This window comes from Capricornis sumatraensis, chromosome 15, assembly GCF_032405125.1.
Source record: "Capricornis sumatraensis isolate serow.1 chromosome 15, serow.2, whole genome shotgun sequence".
Lineage (NCBI taxonomy): Eukaryota > Metazoa > Chordata > Mammalia > Artiodactyla > Bovidae > Capricornis > Capricornis sumatraensis.
Genome location: NC_091083.1, coordinates 64,367,391 through 64,380,766, shown reverse-complemented (window position 1 = coordinate 64,380,766; position 13,376 = coordinate 64,367,391). Strand labels below are relative to the sequence as shown.

The following is a 13,376-nucleotide window of genomic DNA, read 5'->3' as shown; positions in this document are numbered from 1 at the left end:
TTACTATTTGTTCATGGTCATACACATAAGTAGCAGAGCCAGGATCTGAACTCAGACAAGCCCTAAAGGGAGTGTCCTTATCCACCACACTATCCACTGCCTCTCCTATTTGCTTAAAAATAGATATTTATGTAGATTAATATCAAATGTCAAGGAGCGAGAGACAATACTATTTAGATAATAACTTCCAAATACTGATTGTGTACTACAGGCCAAGCACAAACACTTTACTAGGCACTTCATATAAATTATCTCATTTAAACTGTATTAACAAAACAGAAAGTAAATATCATCATCACTGTTTTACAAATAAGGAACTGACTCAGCTACTCCCTGGTGGCTCAGACAGTAAAGAGCCCACCTGTAATGTGGGAGACCCAGGTTCGATCTCTGGGTCGGGAAAATCCCCTGGAGAAGGAAATGACAACCCACTTCAGTATTCTTGCCTAGAAAATCCCATGGATGGAGGAGCCTGGCAGGCTACAGTCCACGGGGTCACAAAAAGTCGGACATGACTGAGCGACTTCACTCAGTTCCTCCAGGATCAAGCTACTCCAGGATCACAAACTGGCAGGTAGCAGTACTGAGTTATAAGACTTGGTCTATAGGATTACAAAATCTGAGGTCACCATAATATACAGGGTTTTCCTATCAGTATTCCTTCAAAAATGAGAAGCCTGTTAGACAAATACAAAAATAAACTATTCTCTACAGAAAAATTAAGCATTTTTAACAAGTTTTGCAAAAAGAACACCCTGGTAAATTAAAAATCCTATTCTAAGTATACCAAGAAAGCTCGGAGCTGAATCTTCTCATCAACTAAAACATCACCCCTTAATTTCTCTTTTTCTAAGTTTGTATTCTTGCATGTAAATTTTTGCTATTTCTCTCAGTGGATAGTTCAGAGTAAAAGGGACTACTCAAGCATCAGAAGGAAGGATGTGCTCTGAAGTCTAGAACTGCATTTGATCAGTAGGGGTTAAAAGGCAAAGGGGGCTCAAACCTAAATATGCCTAATTTTTTTGTAGGTTAAAAATTTTAAACGAAAATACTAATTTTTAAAATGATCTCTTTTTCAGAAAATCTTCCTTTGGGTCATCTTTTAGTCTAGTACACCCCTCTACCCCACTACCAAAGAAAAGGAACAAATAAATATATATCCATTGAGAAGTCTGACTCTCCTCAATAAAGAGTGACTGCACAAGTACATGAACAAAACCAAAAGTAACTACTGGCAACTGCTAGCTTCATTACAGCGCCTCTCCCACAAATATTAGGATGTAAAACCTTCAAAAACTAAAAGCCTTGTGGGAAATGAAACAGGCCAAAGCCAACTGTTTAAATGAGAGCCCCAAGCAGGGTGGAACTGGATGCCTTCCTGCACCCCTTAATCAAGATTGAATTTCTGTCAACAGGTTTCACTGAAGAAAAAAAAAAAAAGGCACATGCGTCAACCACATTCCCCAACACAAATCAAGCTGCCGCAAGAGAATCGGCTTCACATTTCAAAATTACCTGAATCCACCACAGCTTCAGACTCCTGCAAAACTAAATATTCTGTGTGAATAGCTCTTCCCGACCAATAATCCTATGACAGACCTGAGGGAAAGGCTTCTCCTACATTATGAACTAGTTAGGTTCCTTTTAAAACCGCCTATTGAGTGCCATCCATCATATCACATTGCTTATTCTTGTTTCCAAAAAACAAAGTCTGAAAAGATACATATAATCCTTCCCCATAAGGAACTCACAGTTAATTGTGATACAGGGTGATCTTTGCAGTAATGAGGGATAAACAAAGAGCACTGTGGAAGTGCAGAAAAGGAGGCTACATTTTATAGATGGAGGGTCAGAGAAGATTTGCTGGTGGAAGTGATACACAAAAGATATAGACAGACATGCAGAGTTCTGCAGGCTAAAGGTGAATACTAAAAGGGAACCCTCTTACACTGTGGGTGGGAATGCAAACTAGTACAGCCACTATGGAGAACAGTGTGGAGATTCCTTAAGAAACTAGAAATAAAACTGCCGTACAACCCAGCAATCCCACTGCTGGGCATAAACACCGAGCAAACCAGAATTGAAAGAGACACGTGTACCCCAATGTTCATTGCAGCACTGTTTACAATAGCCAGGACATGGAAGCAACCTAGATGTCCATCAGCAGATGAATGGATAAGAAAGCTGTGGTACATATAAAAAGCCATTAAAAAGAATACATTTCAATCAGTTTTATTGAGGTGGATGAAACTGGAGCCTATTATACAGAGTGAAGTAAGCCAGAAAGAAAAACACCAATACGGTATAATAACGCTCATATATGAAATTTAGAAAGATGGTAATGATAACCCTGTAGGCGAGACTGCAAAAGAGACACAGATGTATAGAACAGTCTTTTGGACACTGTGGGAGAGGGCGAGTGTGGGATGATTGGGAGAACAGCACTGAAACATGTATATTATCATACATGAAACGAATCACCAGTCCAGGTTTGATGCATGATACAGGGTGCTCGGGGCTGGTGCACTGGGATGACCCAGAGGGATGACATGGGGAGGGAGGTGGGAAGGGGTTCAGGGTGGGGAACACATGTACACCCGTGGCGAATTCATGTCAATGTATGGCAAAACCAATACAATATTGTAAAGTAATTTAGCCTCCAATTAAAATAAATAAATTTATATTTTTAAAAAAATAATAAAAATATAATACTAAAAAAAAAAAAAGAATAGGTTAGAATCACCAGAGAGAAATGTGAGGGTAGCTTAACAAAACCTTATTTTCAGACTTGAAGTGAACCAATAAAGACAGTTAAGTAAAGATGTTCTATCAAAACTTTTACTCTATTGATCTAGTAAGAAATGTTCACTGAATAAATTCTTACAGGATTTAAAAAAAAAATAAAGATGAATACTGACTTTTTCTAGCAGAAGAAATAAATGGAAAAGGAAAACACACACTGGGAAGCATGCAATTGAGAAAGATTGTAAAAGAAGCAATGTAACATATTTCCACATTCAACTGAAATTAACCTCCATGGCTCTCTGTCTCTCTTCACTCTCCAACCAAAAATAACCAGCCATGACAAGCTCTATAAATCAATAGGTGCAGGTTCAGAGCAGGGTGGAGGAAAGCTGGAAAAGGGTGCATTCTAAGCAAGGCTGAAATAGCAGACCAGCAGCTCCTGAGCAAAACATAGACTTTGGTGTGATAGACGATCTCAAGTACCTCACAGTTCACTTGTGAACTGTCTTGCCTCGTTCTATTAGAGGAAAATCGTGAGTTAAATAAATGGTAATACAATAGAATAAACAGAGTAAGTCAAGACCTCATTAGAAGTGTAGTTAAGTTAAAATGGTCCCATCCCAGGCAGTGCCATTTCCCCAGGGACACCCTCTCCTATTTCCACAAGGGATAAGAGATCTTGTTACACTACCACAACTTAGAGTTGAGTTATTTTCATCTTACCCAGGGAGAAAATACCTCCATTCTTTTTTTCTTTTTTTCCTATACATAGGATTAGCAAGAGACAGCAAATGGCAACGCAGTCCAGACTGCAATTTTAATTGTTAATCAAAGTCACAAACCAAGTCTGAAGGAAGTTAATGGACTTTGTGTTTCCACATTTGTTTGCTAACTTCTATGTTGAAATCAGATCTGTTTACAGAAACAGATCTATGAAGCTTCCAAAATTGGGTCAATTTAAAATCCTATGACAATCTCTCACTGTCCAAGCACTTAGAAGTCAGCACAGGACACAAGGACATTTGTTCTAATTCATCACTGTCCAAAAATCTCAAGCAAACACACTTTTCTATCACTTTCCTTCCAAACTTTCATATTTCATTTTTGAATGATTACAAATTCAGTTACACATTTTTTATTCATCCACAGAACTCTATAAACCATAATTCACTCTTACATAACTAATAGAACCTGGATAGAAATCAAAGATGCCATTTACCTCTAGGCCAAATAACAACTCTTACCTTTACCAAAGTGCTCTGATGTTCTAAAAGTAAGTAGCTAAGAGACTTTGTAAGGGCTGACAGTGGGGCTATAGGAGGTTACAATCCTAGTCAAATCTCACTCAGTCTTATAGAGAATGATATCCCTCAAAAGGTGTCTGGTTTGGAAAGCAGACACCCCAAAAAGTGATTACCAATGAGGTGGCAAGGGGTGAGATGGACAGTGACAGGGTTGGAAGATTTTGAATGCTAAATTTTTTTATATTACTTTGACTTTTGCACACTCGTGAATCTAAATATTAAATATTTTAGAAATATAAAATTGTGCCTGTGTGATGTATACTGTCAGTGGATAGGTAAATCAGCACAATTTTCCTATGAGGCAATTTGGTATTTTGTAAAAAAAAGTCTTAAAAATATGCATTCTTTTTGACCAGTGATTCCACGGGGTAGAATACTACAGCAGAACCATATAATGGAATAATATATTAGCCATTAAACTTATGTTACAGAAAATTTTAATGAATGACAAAATTTTCATAGCCTAATTACAAAGAGGAAAAAAATGATAAGTTATTAGTGCATGATTTCTTAAAACCAAACATACGTTACCAACCCCCCCACCCCCCCCAAAATTGGAAGGAAATCTACCAAAATGCTAGCCATAATTTATCTGAGAAGCAGGATAGTGGGTGACATTATTTTCTTTTCCATATTAAATAAATTCTCTTCCAAAATGTTATTATAAAGATGAATGAAAATTATTTAAATAATTTTTAAGCTTTAGCAGTCCCCTTATTTTTCAATGTAACACTGTGAACACAGCCTTACCTGTGGTTTAATCCAGTCAGTACCCTTGACTACAGACTTTATTCAAAGTTCCAATATACTCTTTCACCTCTCTCCTGAAATTCTGAAGTCCAGAAAATACTTCTTTTCCAGAATCTGAAAGAAGATGAAACAAGTTCAAGCTCTTTGTAGCAAAAAAGGTTAGCAGAGAACAGAAGGGGTGGTATAAAACACCAAGGATAACCATGCTTAAAACCAGGGTACTTCTGAGAGCTAAGGTCTAAATAGCATGATGCCCCCTAAACGTCAAACTTAACAGATTATTGTTTCATTAGTGTAAAAGTGTTCCTAAAGCTTTTAGGGTATATGTGCTATGTCCCTTTGTTTTTGCTTGTTACATACTTCCACTTCAAAGCAACCTCTCCACAGCCTGCAACTGAGGAACACTAACATCAAGGGGTCAACAGTGTGTGTTCTATTCAAACATCAGGACAAAGAGTAGGCACACTGTATATGAAAAAAAAAAATTCTACCTTTTTAAATTTAAAAAAGTAGAAACAGCATTTTATAAAAAACATTTCTAAAGTTTGCTCCTACATACAATTTTATACCTTTCTCACTAACCTTTAATTTCCCCCAATCAAGTTTCTTTATGCAAACAAACAAAAACAGAACCTCTTCCAGTTACCTATACTTTTTTCCACAAAGTACCTTGACAGGTGAACTTTCTCAAACACAGATCTATTCACAGAATTGATTGGGTTGTTCAATGTCCCTGGAGTAAATTCTGCTTCCTACCTTTACCCATGGCAAAGAAAATTTGTTTGCCAAAGGACATTTAAATCTCTCCTCCTGAAGACTTCCCTGGTGGTCCAGAGGTTGGGAATCTGTCTGTCAATGCAGGGGACATGGGTTTAATCCCTGGTCCGGGACCTAGGATGCCGCATGCCATGGAGCAACTAAGCCTACAAGCCACAACTACTGAAGCTTGCATGCCTTAAGGTCCTCAAGAGAAGACACCCACACACCACAACTAGAGAAAGCCTGAGCACAGCAAAACGAAGAGCACATGTGCCGCAATGAAGATGCAATTCAGCCATAAACTAAAGACTTAAAATAAAAAATTTCTGAAAAGAAGAAACTCCCACAAAACTCTCCTCCTTCTTTCCTTCCCAACAATTCCAAAAGAATTAGGGAAAGGTATAAAAAAAAACAACACACACATAGGAAATATGGGAGAACTCTGACTCTCTCCTGGTGCCTATATAAGAAATAAAGGACCATCTCGTCACCTATTGAAGCTTAATTGCAGCTACAGGATAAGGTAACTTTATTAAGGTCAGAATGCACAGACTTAAGCATAAGGCTGGCCAAAATAACTATTTTATTTAAATGACTTGAAGGCTTAAAAAAATTTATCAACCTAATTCAATATACTCAGTTTTTCATACCTGAAATTTTGTAGTCAATTTAAGATAACACCTTCTTGCCTTTCCAATTCAACAGATATTGAATGGGTGGTTTCCATGCACCAAGACTGCCCTGGTTCCTAACTGAACTCTATCAAGAGCAGTTTGTGTCCCCCCTGCTCCCCAAAGCTACCTTGGCCTGTTTTAAGCCTCAACAATCTCCCTTACCTCTAAATTGCCATGTGCTTACTATATAAAAACTAGAATATGCAGATGCTATCTTGTCTTGTTCTAATTGTCACTTGTCAATTTGAATCAGACTTTTGTCCTCAAGCATACCAGAAACCCTTTGACTGTACACACATAGTATCTTACACCAATCTGAGCAGAGTATAACCTCAAAGATCAATTAGCTAAGTGAGCTGGGAGTCACAATAATTTTTATCCCAAGAGTGACAACCTAATACTGAATTGACACACCCACAGTACAAAACCAAAACAACCAACCAAAGGGACTCAAGTTTGAATTAGGGGTTGCTTGACAGGCAGTGTGATACACTGAGGCTGCAACACAAAAATATCCTTAGCTTTGCAGCAAATAGTTCGAATTTTGACATCTCATGAGCCAATTTCAAAGACAGGCCATAGATTATCAAGACAAGGTAAGGCTGAATCAGGGCAAACTCCAAGTGATGGTCTTAAAGCAAAATCTGTAGAGCACTCAGATGCTATCTTGTCCTAAGCAGGACTGATTGGAATTTCTTGGTACCTAAGTACTAGAAAATTGTGAGAAAAAGAAACCACTAATGAAGAAAAGAGGAGAAAGAAATGGCAATCCACTCCAGTATTCTTGCCTGGAGAATCCCGTCGACAGAGGAGCCTGGTGGGCTGCCGTCTATGGGGTCGCACAGAGCCGGACACGACTGAAGCGACTTAGCAGCAGCAGCAATGAAGAAAACAGGAGAAAAACAACACTACAATATTATAATCTGGCTCACTTTTTCTTTCCACTCCAATCTGTTAAGTGTCTAAGGACAGGAAATTAGAAAGGCAATAATACCCAGTGATGCACACAAAGGGGGAGAGCTGATAAAACGGAATGCATTTTAAATCCCCCAACAGAAAGTCAACTCCAAGTCGCATTACACGCCTTCAATTATATTCTCACTTCCTTTACCTTTCTATTTTACAAAATAGTTATGAGATGCAGTTGTTTCGTGGCCACACCTGTTTTCCTCCACCAAAGGCCAGACGTCCTGAGGGCGGACTACTTGTATCACCCATTTCTAGAAATTTATCTAGATTACGGGCCTCATTTCCCCTCCTATAAAAGAGAGCTAAGACTAGCACCGACTTCACTGGCTTGGGAAGAAAATCAAATGAGAAAACACACAGTGCTGAGTCCAGTAAAGGCTTATTGTCTGTGTGCTGGGTAATAATATAATTGTCATTACCCTTAGCCCACAGCCTCGCCCTAATTCCTCCTTCTATTTCCCACGCTGGCCTCCGCCTCTACCTGCAAACACAGCCTGCTAGACCCGGTCCGCCAAACTTCACGGGGAAATCCTGTCGCGAAGGGAAGGGAGGCCGGAAGCTCCGCTCCTGCTCCGCGGCTCAGGGCGGCACCCTCGCAGTACACGTCCCAGGAGCTGCGCCCTCCACGCGGAGACTCCAGTCGCTTGAAATTAGGGTGAAGACCGCCAGGCGCCCCAATTGCTCCTCTTCCCTCCTCACTGCTCACCTCAGCCCAGCGCTGTCAACCAACCGCCGCGAAGACCAGCCGCGGGACTCATTCAGTACCGTTGAAAAATTTGAACGCAGACTCTGCACAAACGCACCAATCAGTGTGCCGGGAACCGGCAATCCCAGCCTTCCGATTGGCCCCTTAGATCCTGGCGACGCCGGAAGTCAGGGTGGGGGACAAGCAAACAACCGGCCCCGAAGGCTTCTGGGAAATGTAGTGTAACTGCAAGAGCCGGTTGCAACAACTCGACGAAGTTACTACAAAGCCCAGAATGCTCCGCTACAAACTATTTGAGATAGGTGGTTAAAAATCCGCCTGCCAATGCAGGAGACAGAAGAGACTCGGGTTTGATCTCTGGGTTGGGAAGATCCTCTTGAAGAGGGCTTGGCAACCCACTCCAGTAGTCTTGCTGGAGAATCCCATGGACAGAGGAGCCTGGCGGGCTAACGTCCATAGGTCGCAAAGAGTGGGACACGACTGAAGCAACTTAGCACGCACCCAGCAATGCAACAGAGGCTGGCCCTTCGATTCTTTGCCAACTGTGGAGTCTCTCAAACTTTTCATCCAATTCCACGCCCGGATGTTAGTGCCTGAAGCCAAGGTTTTTAGAGGATTGTTCTTTTCTCCTTTAATTCCACCAACATACTTGGTTGTATTACCCTCATATTGTAGAAGAGAAAACAAAGGCTTAAAGAAGTTGAGTAAACTTGCTTAAAATCACATTTTTTTTTTTTGAGTGGAGAAGATGGGATTTGCATTAAGAACATCTAGTCCTATTTATCATCAATAATCACTTAGGAGGTAATAGCAGCAACAAGAACAAAAAGATCAGCCTTCATCCCACACACATGCCCCTCGGGATTTTGTTTTAATTAGTCTGTGGCACTTTCAAGTGCCCAGGCAATTCTCATATGCAGCCGGGATTGAGAAGCATTACTCCAAACCAGTAGTTCTCAAAGAACTAGATGACCGGTATAGTTGGAAACTTGTTAGAAATGTAAATTTTAGGTCCCATGTGAGACTTATTGAATCAGAAAGTCAGAATGGGCACAGCAATCCGTGTTTTCTATCAGCCCCTCAGGTGATACTGATGCCCACTGAGGTTTGAAACCCCTGCTCTAAACCAAGGGACACTGACAAAATCTCAGGCCTCGGGACCTATTTGTTTTGACAAGAAGGGTTTGAGCTGGATGGTCTTAGCTCTAGATTCTCCCAGTTCAGTTCAGTTCAGTTCAGTTCAGTCGCTCAGTCGTGTCCGACTCTGCGACCCCATGAATCCCAGCACGCCAGGCCTTCCTGTCCATCACCAACTCCCGGAGTTCACTCATACTCCATCGAGTCAGTGATGCCATCCAGCCATCTCATCCTCTGTCGTCCCCTTCTCAGACCCCTGTTATTCCACCCAGCATTCTGTGAGGCTGAGATGCCTGCTGCAGATTCTGGCGCCACGTGACCCGAGTGGCCCAGGATCCTAGATGCGGAGGGATGGTCAACTCTGTTGCAGCGTGTTACTTCTTAAAGTCGTCTGCGCCCTCCTGGATATTCTCCGTCTGCAACAAGAGCCCGGTGCTTTTTCCAGGAGCGCCTCCCGCACCTAGAACAACCACACACCAAAGGACAATGTCACTGCAACGCCTTCCCACTTCACACTGTGCCTCACACTGAGCACAGAGGCTCTGGGGCGCCAAGAGCACCTTTCTCATGGCAAATATTATTAGAATTCAGATGTCTCTCTCTAAGAAAAGAGGGAGGAGATGGTCACTAAAGCATAAAATCTGGATATATTTTAACGGCTTTTAGGGTTGGATTTTTGGAGAAGGCGATGGCACCCCACTCCAGTACTCTTGCCTAGAAAATCCCATGGATGGAGAAACCTGGTGGGCTGCAGTCCATGGGGTCACGACGAGTCAGACACGACTGAGCGACTTCCCTTTCACTTTTCACTTTCATGCATTGGAGAAGGAAATGGCAACCCACTCCAGTGTTCTTGCCTGGAGAATCCCAGGGACTGGGGAGCCTGGTGGGCTGCTGTCTATGGGGTCACACAGAGTCGGACACAACTGAAATGACTTAGCACCAGTAGCAGCAGCAGGGTTGGATTTTTTGAGCAAAAAGGTTACTCGTGGCAGACCATAGACTCTGTCACAACAATGAGCTTTGGGCTCTCCAAAGAAATTTCTGGCTCCGTAAAGAAAAGTTTCACTGACTTGACCTAGTGTCTCTACATTTTCTGGTGATGGATGCTTTTGAGAAGCTAATAAACTCTCTGGATCAGTGCTGCCCCATAGAACTTTCTGTGGTAATGGAACTAGAAGCCTGTGTGGTCCAACACAGTGACACCACATGGCTACTGAACATTCAAAATGTGGAAAAGGCAACTGCAGAAGGGAACATTTAATTTTAGTTAAGCTTAACTAATTTGCATTTAAATATCGTATTAGACAGCTTGGGTCTAGAATTCCATGCACCTTCAAAATACGCATGTGAATATAAACACATATTTTTAAAAATATGTTTTGAGGGGGTTGTGGAAAAGAATGGATTGTCAAACTTGGCCTCCAACACCCCTCAGGGTTCCGCACAAGTAGGGAAGGGGGCTGGTGCGGGGGTGGAGGGTGGGGGCGTCCTCTTCTCAACCTGAGAAATTTCTTTTTTAAAAATATGTTTTTTTAATATATTGGATTTTGTATAATCTTCAGTTTGGAATGGGGATAAACTAACTTTTTCTTTAAAAGGACACAAATCTGAGGAACTTTCTGGAGTGATATAGATGTTCCATATCTGGATCTGATGATTACACTGATGTATAATAGGTAAAATTTGTTAAGTTGTACCTTTAAGATTTGTGTATTTTACTATATGTAAATTATGCTTAATAAAAATACATAAAATTTTTTAAAAAGATAAGTGTTCATAATAAAAAAAGCTACAAAAGTTTTAACAAATAAGCCTAAAACTTTTACAGGAAATTTTAAAACTGAAACTTTGTTGAATGCTAAGTCATTTCAGTCCTGTCCGACTCTGTGAGACCCCAGAGATGGCAGCCCACCAGGCCCCCCGTCCCTGGGATTCTCCAGGCAAGAACACTGGAGTGGGTTGCCATTTCCTTCCCCAATGCATGAAAGTGAAAAGTGAAAGTGAAGTCATTCAGTCATGTCTGACCCTCAGCGACCCCATGGACTGCAGCCTTCCAGGCTCCTCCGTCCATGGGATTTTCCAGGCAAGAGTACTGGAGTGGGGTGCCATTGCCTTCTCCGGCAATGAATAACTATAAAAATAATTAAATAAGGTTTGGGTGTCCCTGGTGACTCAGGCTATAAAGAATCTGCCTGCATTACAGGAGACCTGGGTTCGATCACTGAGTTGGAAAGATCCCCTGGAAAATGAAATGTCTGCATACTCCAGTACTCTTGCCTGGAGAATTCCATGGACAGAGGAGCCGGTGGGCTACAGTCCATGGGGTCACAAAGAGTCAGATACGACTGGGTGACTCACGCTTTCATATACCTTATTAATGAATGGTGAGATCTAATACTGTAAATTCTCCATATTAAAAGTTAAATGCAATTCTAATGAAAATCCAATACATGTTTGTCATGGAATTTGCCAAATTGACTTTAAAATTCACATGGAAGAAAAAAATAGAAGAATTGGCATCTTAATTTTGAAAAATAATAGGGGAAATTGCCATACCAGGTCTCATAAATATTAACATATTATAAAATTATAATTTTTAAAGTATCATAATTGATTCCATGAGGATACAATCAGCAAAATCCAGTTGGGACAACTGGACAACAAAAAGACAAAAGATCTAGTTTTTTCAAAAAATAAACAGAAGAAAAAACAAGCAAAATACAGCAAGAGTAGAGTTTTTTGGTTTGTTTTTGTTTTTCAATATTGCTTATTTCTAGAGATACATATAGAAATGGTGAGGATGAAATAACTCTAGAATTTGCTTCAAAATAATCTGGAGTATGCCAAGAAGAGAAGATGGGAGTATAGCTGAAACAAGGTTAGCCACAAATTGATAATTGTTAAAACTGAGTAACAGGAGGTTTTCCCTAGTGGTCCAGTGGCTTGAGGACTCCATGCTCCCAGTGCAGGGACCCCGGTTCAATCCCTGGTAAGGGAACTAGATCCCACATGCCACAACTAAAGATGCCGCATGCGGCAATGAAGATCAAAGATCCCATTCGCCCCAACTAAGACCTAGTGCAGCCAAATAAATAAGTAAAACATTTTTTAAAAACCTGACTGACAGGTTCATGATACATATATACATGCGTGCATGTGTGCTAAGTCACTTCGTGCCTGATTCTTTGCGACCCAATGAACTATATAGCCCACCAGGCCCCTCTGTCCATGGGAATTTCCAAGTTAAGAACGCTCGAGTGGGTTGCCATGCCTTCTTCCAGGGGATCTTCCTGACCCAGGGGTCAAAGTTGCATCTCTTATGTCTCCTGCATTGGTGGGAGAGTTCTTTACCACTAGCACCACCTGGGAAGCCCATGTATATACATATTCAAACATATATGCATTTGAAATTTTTCCACAATTTTTTAAAGTAGGATACTGGCACAGAAATTTTTTTTAACAACAACAAAAGATCAGTAGAAGAATTTAAGAGTGCAGACACAGACCCATGGATATCAGAATTTAGTAAATGCTGAGTAGAATCTCAAATCAGATGGAACAAATAATGGATTTGGGATATTTGCTTTTCATTTGGGGAAAGTATTACGTGAGATTTTTATCCAATACTATTTACAAAAACAAATTTCAGATGAACTAAAACCCTAAAGATATAAAATAATTAAAATTTTTACAGCTAAAAAAAACTGACATCATATAGGAAATTTTAAAGTAAAAGAAAAAAAACTAAGACATAAAGGAAAAGACTGACCAAATCAAAACTTTAAAATTCTGTTTGACAAAAGAAAAACAAACAGGGACTTCCCTCCTGGTCCAGTGGTTAAGAATCCACCTGCCAGTGTACGGGACACAGGTTCAATTCCTGGTTCAGGAACTAAGATCCCACATGCCTCAAGGCAACTAAACCCCACTGAGCTCACGAGCTCTAAAGCCCCTGTTTACCAACCAGAGAAGCCACCACAGCAAGAAGTCCTTGCACCACAACCAGAGAGTAGCAATGAAGACCCAACACAGCCATAAATAATAAAATTATTAAAAAAAAAAAACAAAATCAAATATTTCCCAGACATCTAACAAAATGCAAACAACAGAAAAACCCTCCTAAGAATCAGTGATAAGAGGACAAAAGCTCAGTGGGGGTGGGAGTGGGAGGGAAGGTATTTCATTTTGTAGAAGTAACAAAACTGGCCATTAAGACATGAAAAGATGCTCCGTCTCAGCAGTAATGCTGAAATTTAATTTTAAGTCTAACGAAACAAAGAAGTATTGTCTTTCACCCATCAGACTGACCAAAATTAAGAGTGTGATGGT

At 40.6% G+C, this 13,376-nt stretch overlaps 1 protein-coding gene across 2 annotated transcripts in view; it reads right to left on the bottom strand.

The window, feature by feature from the left end:
- TPX2 (TPX2 microtubule nucleation factor) overlaps positions 1–7,952 on the bottom strand; it is a 56,396-nt gene extending 48,444 nt beyond the window's left edge. For both annotated transcript variants that reach the window (XM_068987549.1, XM_068987550.1), the window contains exons 1-2: positions 7,908–7,952; positions 4,800–4,913 (exon numbers count right to left, since the gene is read on the bottom strand). The gene's annotated coding sequence lies outside the window, so the exon portion shown is untranslated. The remainder of the gene's footprint in view (positions 1–4,799; positions 4,914–7,907) is intronic.
- Positions 7,953–13,376: the final 5,424 nt, after the last annotated feature.